The sequence below is a fragment of the Amblyraja radiata genome, chromosome 10, assembly GCF_010909765.2.
Source record: "Amblyraja radiata isolate CabotCenter1 chromosome 10, sAmbRad1.1.pri, whole genome shotgun sequence".
Classification (NCBI taxonomy): Eukaryota; Metazoa; Chordata; class Chondrichthyes; order Rajiformes; family Rajidae; genus Amblyraja; species Amblyraja radiata.
Genome location: NC_045965.1, coordinates 36219837 through 36235643, shown reverse-complemented (window position 1 = coordinate 36235643; position 15807 = coordinate 36219837). Strand labels below are relative to the sequence as shown.

General features: G+C 42.8%; 1 protein-coding gene across 2 annotated transcripts in view; it reads left to right on the top strand.

Annotated features, from left to right (window-relative positions):
• Positions 1-15807, top strand: part of stil (STIL centriolar assembly protein) — a 51493-nt gene that overhangs the window by 459 nt on the left and 35227 nt on the right. Inside the window, exon 2 of one of the 2 annotated variants that reach the window (XM_033028553.1) lies at positions 2659-2725. The gene's annotated coding sequence lies outside the window, so the exon portion shown is untranslated. Of the gene's footprint in view, positions 1-2658; positions 2726-10203; positions 10407-15807 lie in introns of those variants that run through there. The other variant, XM_033028552.1, reaches the window with a different exon arrangement.

The window sequence follows — 15807 nt, the reverse complement described above, 5'->3', positions numbered from 1 at the left end:
GTCTTTTCTCAAGAGAAAGGAGTTAAACGTCATTTTTATCGCCTTTCCGTATAACCTCACTTCTGCAATATCAACCTTGTAAAATCTCTGCTATACCCATCACTGATGATGTGTTCAGGACCATCAATAGATGTTTTTTTTAATGAATCTCTATCGTGGTGATTTAAATTGTATACAGTACCACGGTTCAGTACAGGTTTTAGAGATATTTCCCTATCTTTTTCACTTGTTCCCTTCCAGCGTTAAATTCTCATACTTTATATGGCAGATGCTAAGAATGCAATTTATCGGGTTCTGACGACGTTCATTGGCTCAGAACATTAACCCTTTTTTTGCTTCCCTGGGTGCTATCAAACCTACTGAATGTTTCAAGCATTTTTAGTTTTTAGCACAACTTAGCATCCCATTTGTCTCTTTATCCCATTACATCCTCCATGTTCTTGCTATTGGAAAGCACTGTACTACCTCACAAATATAATTGGACTTCATTTATCAATTACTAGCCCATTCTGCAAGTTTATTAATATCCTTCTGTAATTTGTTGCAGTTCTTCTTGGTTCTCACTATCCTCTCTAGTTTGGTATATCACCACTAATCTTCTTGTGAATATTTAATCTTTATTCTAGCTTTCGGTCTTGAAGCCTGCATGAAATCCACTGCTTCTTGTTCATTGACTCTCCATTTGCTGCCATTATTGATTGGTCTGTTTTGGGTACTTTATCAGAGGCTCCTTGAAAATCTATAAAATTACAGCTATGACTTTACCGTGTTTGCTTTCTCAGGTATCCCATCAAACATTCATTAAGGTTGGTCAACAAAGATTTTCTTTTTTTGAAATCAACACGATGATAACAAAGCATCCCCATAGATGCTGCTGCACCTGCTGAGTTCCTCCAGCAATTTTGTGTACCTTCGATGATAACAAAGGACTGGCAGCATTTTCAAGTCAATATGACATGTGACTTGACAGGGAAATTAGAGACATTGCTGTTCTCATGAACCTGCTGCCAGGTATTTGATAAGCTTTGTTGAAGGGACCTTGGTGAGTTACCACAGTGCATCATGTAGATGATTCTCCTGCCAACCACTTTGGATCAAATTTTGATTGAGCTGGATGTTCAGAGCAGTCAGTATCATCTCACATAATTCAGTACAATTTACTTATTTAGTCTAAGTTTGGACTAAATCTCTAATGAGTTCATCCTGACTGATTAAAATCAACTGTCTGTAAAAAAACAGAAAGTAGAGATAAACTGGACACAGTATTTTTTTCTGAGACTCAAGCAAAGTCTTATACAAGCACAAAACAGTTAAGTGTTGCTCATAGTGAATTGTCCAATAAACATACCCAGCATTCCTTTCTTTCTAGTCACTGGATTACTGCATTGGAGATCAAATGTAATGGACAAACAGCTCTGAATCACCAGTGTTTTTTTTCTTTAACTACCAAGATATGTTCAGCTTTTAATAATAATACCAGGAATTGCCTTAAATGGCAATTCAATGTCAAAGCCCCATGATTCCTGAAATCTAACTCAGGAGCAGGAGTGTGGCAGAGTCAAGGAACAAGAACTCCTCACTTACCAACGATTGAGCTCCTGTGAGTCCGTACTCCATATTTTCAGAGTTAAGCTCTTTATCATATTGGGTCTGTTAAATCGTTGAGGGACATGCCTCAATCCACATCAAAACAGCCTCAAGGAGTTGTTGGGCTGTAGTTCAAGGATATTCCTTTGCTTAATTTATTCCCAGTATTTCTTTTGCCAGTATTTGTTTTCCCATCTTCTAGAGAATTAAAAACTTTAATTGTAAACTAAATAATTACTTTTTTCACACTCACTACAGTAAAACTGTGAAACTCCACCATTTTGGGGATTTTGCTTGTGTTGACTAATAGATTATGTGGATAGATTTTACATTTGTATTCAAAAATACTTTTATTTTTACATATTACAGAATAGTACTATAAACTTTCTAGTAAGAAAAATGAGTTTAAAGGGAGCAGGAAATCTATAAGCCTCTGGTCCCCAGCTCCAGCTCAAACCTATCCACATTCCTGACTCCTGGTATTCTGGACTCCTATCCTGGCTCCCTCCACGCATCTGGTCCACAGTATAGACCCCAGCCCCTTATGCCCCATTTGTAATATAGACCATATCAAATTCCAGAATAATGAGCGGGCCGGATACCACCTTCAGTATTTCTGAACCATCATAGCCTTATTATCTGAGTTTTATGGATTGGGATTTTTACAGGGCCCTAATTCCCCATCTTTTAGTTGTTTGAAGCTCCATGGGGTCATAAATAACAAGCCTAGGTATTTCCTATTTGTTATATTGTAGAGTAAGCAGATGACCAACGGCATATATAAGACCTTGTGTGGCTAATATGTGTTGATACAATTCTCCAAAACAATTGAAGGAGAATCAGCAATTCCTTTTTTTTAAATGGATTGATACAACATAAATGGCACATTCTTAACAAAAACATGCATAGCAAACCTATCATTTGTTTTTAAACAGAATTTGCAAATACTTAATTATGTTCCATGAAGCTACATCATAAGGAAACATGTTGTCCAGCTTTTAAAACAAAGTTATGTTAAAATGAAAATAATTATTTTTTACAATTATCATGGTGTAGCATTTACATTATTAGAGGCAGGATTGACATCATAACCACAGAGCCCTACCTCAGCCAACATTGCGGACATCTCAGAAATAGAGTAAGTTAATGTACATTCTGAGTATCTTTGCACAAATTTCTTGTTAGTGACCACTTTAAACTTTAGAAATACAACATGGAAACACGCCCTTTGGCCCACCGAGTCTGTGCAGACCAGCGATCACCTCATACACTAACATTATCTTACATACTAGGGACAATTTACATAGGCCAATTAACCTACAAACCTGCACATCTTTGGAGTATGGGAGGAAACCGGAGCACCTGGAGAAAACCTATGAGGACATAGGGAGAACATACAAACTCCGTACAGACAGCACCCGTAGTCAGGTTTGAACCTGGGTCCCATGTGCTGTAAGGCAGCAACTCTACCGCTGCGCCACTGTGCCATCCGCAGAGATTGGCATATATGCACTGAAACTGTCACTTTGTTATTGCAGTGCACTAGGAAATAATCTTCAGTAACTTTGGGGTCTACAACAGATAATGTCGTCTCTGAACAGTTAGAAAGTTGGAAACCAATGTTAAAATCTGTATACAACACTCAAAACAGTTCCGTGTAGATACTGCCAAGTCAAACACAAGCCATTCAGAAGTGGACCATTTAGAAATAAAGAACTGCAGATGCTGGAGAAGCGTCTCGACCCGAAACGACACCTATTCTTTTTTATTTTTTATTTCAAAATATACTTTATTCGAGAAATAAATATATACAATAGATGATCCTTACAAAAATCCATCTGACATTCATGGAGACATTCATTAAATACATACATTCAATACTGTTTACACAAATTACATAATTTTACCCCCAACCCTTGCCACTCATGTGGCCCACTGCCATGGAATCCCTTCCCTTATTTTGAGAGGCATCTCCACCGCACCCTGCCGCATGTCCAGCAGCAGAAGGACCCTAGAATGTGGTCCTCCCCCACAGAGCCTTGGCGTTGGCTGCACCGAGCTTCAGTGCGTCCCTCAGCACGTACTCCTGCAGTCTGCAGCGGGCCAGTCGGCAACATTCCCCGATGGTCATACCGCTCCACTGGGAGGTCAACAAAGCTCGGGCAGATCAAAGAGCGTCTTTCACCGAGTTGATGAGCTTCCAGCAGCATTCGATGTCAGTCTGTGAATGTGTCCCTGGGAACAGTCCGTAAATCACAGAGTCCTCTGTGACGAAGCTGTTTGCAATAAATCGTGACAGGGACCCTTGCAAACCTCTCCAGAATCTATTTGCAAATCCACACTCTGGCAAAGAGGTGGGCAACTGTCTCCCCTCCATAGCGGCCGTCCCGAGAGCAGTGTGCGCTGGTAGTGAGTTTCCGGCAGTGCAGGAAGGATCTGACTGGGAGGGGCTCCCCTCACCACCAGCCAAGCCAGGTCTTGGTGCTTGTTGGTGAGTTCTGGCAATGAGGCATTGCGCCAGACAAGCTGGGCATTCTGCTCTGGGAACCACGCCACAGGATCCATGGTGTCAGCACAGGTTTTCCCGTCAGGTACAGAACCTGTCCTAGAGCAGACTTGACCGGGTTGGTGATGGCCTTAGACAGGATCTTGTAATCTACATTCAACAATGTGATGGGTCTCCAATTCCTTATATCATTTATCTCCCACTTCTGCTTATAGATTAGGGTGATGCTGCCATTTCTCATAGAGTCTGACATGCTGCCGGCTAGAAGCATGTCATTGTACACTTCCAGCAGGTCCAGGCTCACCCAGTCCCACAGAGCCGAATACAATTTGGCCGGTAAGCCATCACTTCCAGGAGTTTTACTCGAGTCATAGGAACTGATGGAGCGAGTCAGCTCCTCTAGGGTCAGTGGTTGATCCAGAACTTCACCTGTTCATGTCCTCCAGAGATGCTGCCTCACCTGTTGAGTTACTCCAGCACTTTGTGTCCTTTAGAGATGTACTATGTTAACTTAGCTGTTGGGAAGAGTGACCCTGAGTTTCTCAACATTAACTCTGGGCAGCATTACAATTACACAGGAAAATAATTTGTTCACTGATTACGCTTCCTTAGATCAACCTTTCTCTATGTTGAGCATCTTCTACTAAATTTGCCTGGTTGTATATTCAATAATGGCCTCGCCCTGTATGGCTAGAGTTAAAATAGTTGGGTCACAATCATTATATCACATCCTGCTCTGCATAAAAAGAAGGGGCCCTTCAACTTTTTGCATGTGCTCCTTTGGCTGCATATAAGAGAGCTAAGAGTACAACATGGAAACAAACATTGGTGAGTATTTTAATTAATAGGCGAGATAACATTTTGTTTAATTGGTTATTTTACCTAACTGAGACAATATAGAACAATTAGTCTAGGTCTTATTGTTGTAATTACATTATCGGTTTCTGTAAGTTTACACCTGTTTTTGTTTGATTCAAACCTTTTTAATTCACAACATAATTTCTGTGCTATTAATCTTTGATCCCATTTGAAAAAGATGAAACCACTCATGTATATGTAGAATTAATCTTTCTGTGATGTTTTCTATCCTGTTTACATCCCATTCACTTTTTAAAAAAAAGAGCTATATAAACAACTATAGGTAACTTGCAAATGATTAGAAACACTTATCTAAAAGCGGGTTCAGAATCCAACAAGATTAGACTATCGTCCTAAAGTTAACCCGTTATTTTATACAATAAATATATTAGTAATCTCTTGAGTTTGAGCAAGAATTGGTGGACTTTCTTGAATTTTTTTTGTGCTAGAAATAGTGAGTGGGTGTCCATTCCCAGTAAGTTTGCACCAATTCATTGTTAGGCGTTCGAGCACTAAAACTCTCACTTTATTATTGCAGTGCACTAGGAAATAATCTTCAGTAACCTTTGCGTCTACAACAGATAATGTTAAGTCTCTGAACAGTTAGAAAGTTGTAATTAAATGTTAAAATATGTATACAATGCTCAAACAGTTCCACGTAGATGCTGCTAAGTTGTGAAATATGTCCCGATAGTATGAGACTGGCAGGTTGGGTGGAGGCGGGAGAGAAGTTGATTAATTGGCAATATTAACACTTTTAAGTCTAGTTTTAAAAAAACCTGCTGTAGTTAATCTTTCTTGAAGTCCTCCTACAACTGGTGTATTTGTAAGACATTGTAAGACATTCCCCTCAGCCATCAGGCTATTAAACCTGGCCCGGACAAAACTGATTATTAACAACCACTTTCTGTTATTTGCACTTTACCAGTTTATTTATTCATGTGTGTATATATTTATATCATGGTATATGGACACATTTATCTGTTTTGTAGTAAATGCCTACTATTTTCTGTGTGCTTAAGCAAAGCAAGAATTTCATTGTCCTATACAGGGACACATGACAATAAACTCACTTGAACTTGAACTTGTAGCATAGACAAGAGGAAGATCTTGTGGCATATCCACTTAACCAACCAGGTGGCTGAGATATTAATGTTAAGTCAAGGAAAAACAAATGTTTCTCTCCTATCATAACCAAGCAGCGAGACACTCAGGAAAAAGTGCACCCAGTAAAACATAGCCAAATATTAAGATACAGATTCACAAATTGAGCATTTTCTTGTGAGGGTTTGGCAGTCAATTAAATCAGTTCAGTCCACTGATGTTGCTGGATCTGCTGAGTATTTACACAAAGAAAACAGGATCAGAGTAAGATACTGGCCAATTGAGCCTGCTCCTCTATTCATTAAATCATGATTGATTTTCTAATTTAGCACAATTTTCCAGCACTGTCCCCATATTCCTTGATTCCTTTAATGTCCAGGTACCTAATTATCGATGTTTTCAAGAAGCATAGGTTCCTCTCCCATACTGACCATTATGTCCTGGGCCTCCTCCACTGTCAGAAGCAAATTGGAGGAACAGCATCTCAAATTTCACCTGGGCAACTTACAATCCAGCGGAATGAACACAACTAACGATGGCCTGTTTCCTTTATCGTTGTTACTTTTTTTGCATATCTTTCATTCATTTGTTCTATATCTCTCGTTTCCCTTTCCCCTGACTCTCAGTCTGAAGAAGTCTCGACCCAAAATGTCACCTATTTCTTTTCTCCAGAGATGCTGTCTGACCCACTGAGTTACTCCAGCTTTTTGTGTCCATTTCAGAATGAATATTGATTTCTCTAACTCAAGTAACCCTTGCTTCCCCTCTCCGTCCCTTCCCCACCCTAGTTCTCCTACTAGTTTCACTGTCCTGCTGATTAATTTTACTGTTTGTGTGCCTTGTTGTCACCTTCCCCTCAACCGACAATTAACCATTGGACTTATTTGATTAGCATCCACTTTGATCTGTCCTTTAAATATAATAAAATAAAATAAAAGAGTTGTTTGTTGGTTAGTTACCTAAAATTGGAGAATGCAATGTTCATACCATTAAGTTGTAAGCTATCCAAGTGGAATATGAGGTGTTGTTCCTCCAGTTTGCATGTGGAGTAGGCCCAGGACAGAAGATGGGAAGGGGTGTTAAAATTATTTGCAACTGGGAGATCCGGTACGTCTTGGCAGACTGAATGCAAGTATTCAGCAAAAAGTTTGCTTAGTCGAGGCTTGGTCCCAGCGATCTAAAGGAGGCCACAACGGGACCACTGAATACAGTAGATGGGGTTAGAAGAGGTGCAAGTGTCATGGTGGTGCAGCGGTAGAGTTGCAGCCTGACAGCGAATGCAGCGCCGGAGACCCGGGTTCGATCCCGACTACGGGCGCTGTCTGTACGGAGTTTGTACGTTCTCTCCGTGGGTTTTCTCCAAGATCTTTGGTTTCCTCCCACACCCCAAAGACATACAGCTCTGTAGGTTAATTGGCTTGGTAAATGTAAAAATTGACCCTAGTGGGTGTAGGATAGTGTAAATGCGCGGGGATCGCTGGTTGGTGCGGTGGGCCGAAGGGCCTGTTTTCACGCCATATCACTAAAGTGAAACTCTCTCTCATCTGGAAGGACTGTTGGGGTCCCTGGGTGAGGGTGTAGGAGGAGGTATAGGGACAGGTGTTACATCTCCTGAGGTTCCAAGGGAAAATACCTGGGACGGGGATTGTTTGGGTCAGAAGGAATCAGTGACCCAAGGAGTTGCGTGGTTTCTGTGGAAGGTAGAAGGAAGGGGGAATGGGAAGACTTGACTCGTGGTGGGAACATGTTGAAGGTGGTGGAAATGTTTGAGAATGACGTGTTGAATGTAGAGGTTGGTGGAGTGAAAGGCAAGGACCAGACAAACTCTATCCTTGTTCCTTCTGGGGCAAGGGCAGAATTACGAGACTCACGACGAGATACGGGCGAGGGGCCCATATATAACAGCAGGGTGAAACCACGTTAACTAGAGAAAGTTGACATCTTGGATGTATGGATATTAGAAGAATCATGAGGTATGCCAGGAAAGTGGGCAAAGTAAAGAATCTGTTATGGTCCTATCAAATGATGGGAGAGATTCAATGGACAGTATGGCCAAACCCCCCCCCCCCCCCCCCCCCCCTGTTTCTTTGGCTCTTAAAGCTACAGGTTTCCCCAAACCTCTTATCATTCTTATTTTAAATAAAGACACAAACCAATGTAAATATTTATATTGGGCAACATCTGAAGACAAAAGAACAGCATCTCTGCATTTCTTTAGGGCGTTAACAGCCACGTGTTACACGGAGCCGAAGAGTATGCAAGCTATCCTTTTCCTACAACCATTAATTTCCTGTTTTAGATAACCCACTATTTTGTAACAAGTACAGCTGTGTTTGTGTTTCTCATTTCATGCTGGCAATATTAATAAACTGCATGACAATTACAGATCAAATGGACAATACTTTTCACTGCCTTACCCTGGACAGATGAGCGCATACACACAACAACCAGTCATTTAGCAACAAGGAACTGCAGATGCTGGTTTACAAAGATAGACAAAATAACTCAGCAGGTCAGGCAGTATCTCTGGAGAACATGGATCGGTGACATTTTGTGTAGCCTTCCTCAAACTGATTGGGGGGGGGGGTCAGAAACTGGATGAGAAAATGGGCAGGACAAAGCTTGACAAATAATAGGTGGATACAGGTGAGGGGGGGGGGGGGCGCGAGTTGGATAGGCAGGTGACTGGACAAAGATCAGAGATGAAGACATAAGGTGTGGGGCAAAAGGATTAACGAGTTGCAACTTATGAAGCTAGGGAGAGGCATGTTGATGTAGGTGGAAAAGGGAGGGGAGAAATAAGTGTGAATCCAGGTGGTACACGGGAAAAAGGGGGTGGAGGGAGGGGTTGGTGTAAGTTACCTAAAATTGGAAAATTCAATGTTTATTCCGTTGAGTTGTAGGCTGAAAATGAGGTGTTGTTTCTCCAGTGTGTATGTGGCCCCATTCTGGCAATGGAGGAAGACCCAGGACAGATCTCGTCAATATGGAAGAGGAGTTAAAATGATTAGCAACTAGGAAATTGGGTGGGTGCATGTGGTCCGGCACAATGCTAGGCTTGCCAATGTACAGAGGGCAAAATTGGGAACACTGGATGTAGACCAGTGGAGGTATACATGTACCTCACCTGGAAGGTGGAATGGGGACAGTTTCCTGTGGTTGCAGGAGAAAGTACTTTCTTCAGACTGTACTTGGGGAGGGGGTAGTGTGGGTGGGGAGGAATGAGTGAAGCAAGACGTTGCAGAGGTGAGAGCTCTGAGACCTCGGTCTCAGGTTGTAAGACCTCTATCTCACCAGTTATGTAGATGTTTGGCTAAAATTAAGTGCGAGAGAGTGGTGAGTAATTAGACAATAAAGGGGGAAAATATTTATCCGTGATTGCTGTGCAGTCGACTGGACAGTAGTTTAGTTTAAACTACTGTCCAGTAGTTTAAACTAAACCTCGCCCGCCGGGGGCTTTGACTTTGACTCTGACATCGGGGGGAGAGTGCAGTGGAGAGATAAGTTTTTTGGCCTTCCATCACAGCAATGTGATGGATGTTTATGTAAATTATGTTGTGTCTTGGGTCTATTTGTTTGTAATGTATGGCTGCAGAAACGACATTTCGTTTGGACCTCACGGGGTCCAAATGACAATAAATTGAATTGTATTGTATTGTATTTAGAGATACAATGTTGAAACATACCCTTCGCCTCAAACGAGTCCACACCGACCATCGATTGCCCACCCGTACCCACTAGTTCTATGTCATCCCGCATTTCAATCCTACAGACCAGGAGGTAATTAAAAGAAGCCAATTAACCTACAAACCTGCACGTCTTTGGAATGTGGGAGTAAACCCGTGCAGTCAAAGGTTCTAACTCCGTGCGGAGAGCACCCGAGGTCAGGATCGAACCCATGTCTCTGGCGCTGGCCAGGAAGGGGGGAACTGACCTGCCCCTGACACCGAGCAGAGCGGGAGAAGCGGCGCGCGATTGGAGCTGGCGGGAGAAGCGGCGCGCGATTGGAGCTGGCGGGAGAAGCGGCGCGCGATTGGAGCTGGCGGGAGAGGCGGCGCGCGATTGGAGCGGGCGGGAGAGGAGGCGCGCGATTGGAGCTGGCGGGAGAGGAGGCGCGCGATTGGTTCTCGCGCGTCCTGGATGGAAGGTGGCGCCATATTTACTTTTGAACGAGAGCGGCGGGGAAGTGGGAGCAACAGTGGAGGCAGAGGTCTGGGGAGAGACTGGACGTCTGCCGCAGTTACTGTCCTTGGAAATGTTGTCCATGGTCTTCGACTGAGGTTTACGTTAAATTGCGAGTGATCGTGTTCGTTTAGGCGAGTGGCAGTGAGTCCGGAAGGAAGCTGTTGGGGTAGGAGCGGCCGCGGTTCGTGTGGCTATTTTAATGAAGCCGAGTGTTTCACGCTGTGACCCCCGCTGCAATCTGTTGTTTATCTCCTCCTGAACCAGTTAACTGAAACAAAGCTACTTTGGTTTATTGCCCATGTGTTGCACTGGCCACTGGCGAGTGTCTATTTAAATGCGTTGCATTAAGCAGCGAATGTTCTGATCTGTCTACGGGGTTAAAGAGACCAGAGCGACAGCTCTGCTGGTTTCTAGGAGCACATCGGGTTCTCTTTCGGATTGACTTTAAATGTACACAATTTCTGGAATTTTAGACTCAAGATTATATATTGTCTTCCTCAAATGTTTTAAATAATTTCGAATTCAATCGCAACCAATCAGTCTTTTCAAGAGAAAGCGGTGATTGATTGTCATGTTACAATGGAATAATGTAATTCTTGCATGCTACAGCTGTACAGGCCCATGCACGTAATATCAAATTAATATACAACAATCAATAATAATATATATTCATAATCTGTAATTAACTAGACCATAACAGTACAAAACTGAAGTACGTACTAGTGCAACCAAATCAAAGTCCTTCATAGATCATCGTTACTGAAGTAGACGTAGCTTGTATTGTGCAGAGTTCAAGAATCTGATATTTGCTGGGGAAAAAACAGTTCTTGAACATGAACTTCACGGTTTTCAGGCTCCAGCAACTTTGGCCTGATAATAATAGCAAGATGAGAGCATAGCCAGGAGAATGTGGGTCTTTGGTGATAAGTTTCCTTTGTGAGTTAGCACTTATAGATCCCTCTGATGATGGGAGAGATTAATATCCCTGATGGGCCAGGTCACTGCAACTACTTTCTGCAGGTTCTTATGTTCCTGAGAGTTTGACTTGCTGAACCAGATCATGATACATCCAGTTAGTATGTTCTCTACCATACACCTGTAGAAGATCAATAGAGTATTTGGCGAAATACCAAAACTCCCCAATCTTCAAAGCTGGAAGGTAACAGTGGGTTAGTCATCAATTCTCGAGAACATGGATAGGTGATGTTTCAGGTCGGTAACCTTTAGACTGATCGTAGGCAGGGGGGGGGGGGGGGGGGTTGGTAGATGAAACGCTGGGTGACAGGGACAGGTAATAGGTGAGTGCAAGCTGAGGGGGGGGGGGGGGGGGGGTGATAGGCAGATGGTTGGACAAAAGCCAGTGATTAAAACGGAGGGTGTGAGATAAGGTTTGAAGAGTTGCGAAGCATGTAGCCAGAAGAAGGAATGTGGTTTGAGGGAGAGGGGAGATATAAGTGCAAGTAAAGGTGGGTGTGGGGGAGAAAAGGGAGGGGTGGGTGGTTGTTGGAGGCTACATAACATTGGAGAAATCAATATTCATACCATTTGGTTTTAAGCTCCCCAAGTGGAACATGGGGTACTGTTCCTCCAGTTTGTGTGTGACCTCACTTTTGCTATCGAGGAGTTCCAGGATAGAAAGGTCAGAATGGGAAAGGGAATTAAAATGATCAGCAAATGGGAGATTCAGTAGGCCTTGGCAGACTGCTCGCGTGTTCATTGAAATAGTCGCTGAGTCAATGCTCGGTCTTGTCGATCTGAGCATCAAATGCAGTAGAGGAGGTCCATATGAACCTCTGTCTCATCTGGAAGGACTGCTGGGATCCCTGGATGGAGGCGAGGGAGGAGGTACGAGGACAGAGTTGTTGATGAGCTGTTATTATGCTGGGCTAGGTTTGCACACCCAGGTACTTGAAGATGTTAACTCGCTCAATGAGGATGGATTTGTGACCATCCCTTCCTGACGTCAACAACATCTTCTTGGTCTTACTAATATTGAGAGCAAGATTGTTATTTTGGCACCATTCAATGGGGTTATCAATTTCTCTCCTGTACTCAATATTCGTTCACCAGTGGGGGTATCATTTGCAAATTAAAAAATCGCGTTGGAGCCGTGTTTGGCTATGCAATCATGCGTACAGAATGAGTAAAGCAGGGAACTGCGTACACAGCCTTGTACTACTGAGAATATTCTGCACTCTGTATCTTTCCCTTTACCTATTGTGTGGAAAAAAAACTGTCTGATGTACCTGTTCTTATTGTCCAAGTAGTTTCATAAAGAGTGGAGAGCCAGTAAGACCACATCTCCTGTTGATCTTTTGTGGCTAGTTGTAGTGAGGTCCGTCCTTACTAAGGCAGGAGTTGATATTTGTCATAACCAACCTCTCATCCCAGACCATTGATTAAGACTGAGGGGTATCTAAGGCAAAACCTCTGCCCCATTTATTTAATCAGCCCATTTACATCATTTCCTGAATGTTTATTTCTGTCGTAAAGGCCATTCGACCCGTAAGTCTATGTCGGCTTCTAAAACAAATCATGAATCCTAATCTTCATTTATTTTCCTTTACAACATATTCTCTTGCACATGCCTAATAACCAATCCTCTAACCTCCTCACCTCCATCCCACATTCTACCACCAGTTATCTATACCGAAGATAACTACCCCTGTGAATTACCTGACACCTTGTACTTTAGGATGTGGGAGATACTCAAGTAGTCACAAGAAGAATGTGCAAACTGCACATAGACAGCACCTGGGATCAGGATTGAATCCTGTGCTTTTGTGTAGTGACTTTACCAACTGTACTACAGTGGTGACATTGATCTGTATTTGCAGGGGTTTACCAAGCTTAACCTAATTCTGTAATTTAATCAAATATGATGAAATATTTAGATCATGGGGATCTTAAAGAGCTATGAATCCCGAATGCAATATGCGGTAAGTGTATATTGTGGTAAATAAGTTAATTGAATGAACTGAAAATCAAAAGTTAAATAGAACCATTTTTGGATTGTATTTGGCACGTAAGCAGCCTTTATATTATAGATTATTCTATTACGCATTATCCTTTTAAATCCATCTGTTTTTACCTTAATACGGTCCAGTTTGCACTGTTAATAGCAACTGTTTTATAAATTATGGACTGACTTTCAGTTGGCAAACTGAGCTTGCTATCATTGTGCATAAAATCAACAATACCTTCAGCGCACTACTGATTTGTTGCCCTGATTCTCTTTTGTTTAATATATAGTGGGATCTATTGGATGCAAGCTTTTTTTTTGTTTTGTTTTTTTGAAGTAATTTAAATTGCTGTTAGTGCCATGGCCTGATGTTGAGGAGCATTCCTCTCCTTTGTTAAAATCAAAAACGGTTGCACTGAAATATTAATTAGTCTAAAGCGATTTGAAGTATCCTCAAGATGTCTTTTCCTTTCTATTCATCTTTGCATCAGATATGAATCCAATATTTCATTAGCCACATATTCCTTTTGATATGCCTTTTTCTCTGTTCCTCATAACAATCAGCACCATTCTTTCAAAGCTGTATATCATGGAGAAATGCAGCACAGAAATAAGCTCTTTGGCCACTGGGCCCGTGGCGACCTTCAGCCAAACATTCACTGTTATTCTCCCACATCCTCACCATCTCCCTACGGAATCTGCCAATTACTTGCACACAAACGGCAATTTACAATGGCCTATTAGAACAACAGCCTATCCCTCAGTGTCAGCAAGATGAAGCTAGTTATTCATGTCGGGAAGCGTGGTGGAATACATGCAATACATACAATGAAGATTGTTAAGGGATTGGACACGCTAGAGGCAGGAAACGTGTTCCCAATGTTAGGGGAGTCCAGAACCAGGGGCCACAGTTTAAGAATAAGGAGTAAGTCATTTAGAACGGAGATGAGGAAATGCTTTTTCTCACAGAGTGGTGAGTCTGTAGAATTCTCTGCCTCGGAGGGCAGTGGAGGCATGTTCTCTGCATGCTTTCAAGAGAGAGCTAGATAGGGCTCTTAAAAATAGCGGAGTCAGGGGATATGGAGAGAAGGCAGGAACGGGGTACCGATTGGGGATGATCAGCCATGATCATATTGAATGGTGGTGCTGGCTCGAAGGGCCGAATGGCCTACTCCTGCACCTGTTGTCTATTGTCTAATCAGCAGTAATGGTGCTGAAGTGGAAATAGTTGAGAGTTTTGGGTTTCTTGGCGTAAATATTATCAAAGATCTGTCATTGACCATATTAAAGCAGGCACACCAATTCCTTCTATCACCTATTCCTTCACTCCAGAGATGCTGCTTCTCCCGCTGAGTTACTCCAGCATTTTGTGTCTACACATCAACACTAATACTTCTTCAGGGTACAATGGATATTTATTGTCACATATGCTATTAAACATGACATCGTGAAATTCATTTTGCATGTAATGCCGCCGTGTTTTTTGCACCATTTCATCGTTCACAGTGTCAGCCTAGCAGAGCATAACCGTGGTGTCCTCCGTCACTGCTCCACCGCTGTAGGTCGCGTCCGGTCCATGCCCCCGGTCTCTTGGAGCGGCACCTGGTCTAGCCACACCTTGAGCTATTGTAGGGCCTCCAGTGGACAACTCCACCATCGAGGCAGTGCCCTGCCTCCCACGGCCGGCCAGCTTACCGGCCCTCCGTCTGACTTTTTCCACTCTGGGCGGGCCTCCAGCTGGGTTCCCAGTCCGTGACATGGGTCCTCGATCTGGCGGGCGAGGTGGACCTTCTGGGTGGGTTCTAATCCTCCGTCCATGGCGGGTGAGTTGGGCCTACCGGGTGGGTCCCTGGTCTCCAGCTGGCGAGTCGGGCCTATTGGGCGGGTCTTCGGCCTGCAGCTCCTCTGGATACTCCCACCGCACTCGGCTCCTCGGGATACTAAAATTTTACATGTCTCCAATGAGTCTTACAAGCGTCTCCAGATGCACCATAGAACGCATACTGTTGGGTTGTATCACAGCTTAGTTTGGGAACAGCTTTGCCCAATACAAAAAATTGCAGATATTTGTGAATGTAGCCTGGTCCATCACACAGACGAGGCTCCCCACCGACCAAAAATACAACATAATCAATTTCCTCCTTCCTTTCATTCCTGCTCCCATTGGGCAGAAGATAAAATAACATGAAAGCACATATTCCATTGTCTCTGTATCTGGAACTGTTGCATTTATAGTACTGAGAACTATATTTTCTGTTCTGTATCTTTCCCATTACTTGGTTTTCAGCAATTTTCAGGCATGCTCTCTTCACTGTCTTTTTCTTTGTCATCTGGGTAGTACCAGTAGTGACACATTTTTGCCTCTGAAGGTATTCTTGGTTCGCTGGTATTTTCATAACTTTTTGTCTTTTCCCATTCCTGTTGTACATTGATATTGCCCTGATATCTGTTTGTTTTTCTTTCTGATCAGTTTTACATTACTATGAATTTTACCCACTGATTTGCTCTTCCATATCTCATTATTCTGTGGTATATTGTAAACTCCAGCAATATAATGGACTAGAGGCAGAGTTGTACAGCACAGAAATGAGCCCTTTAGTCCAAT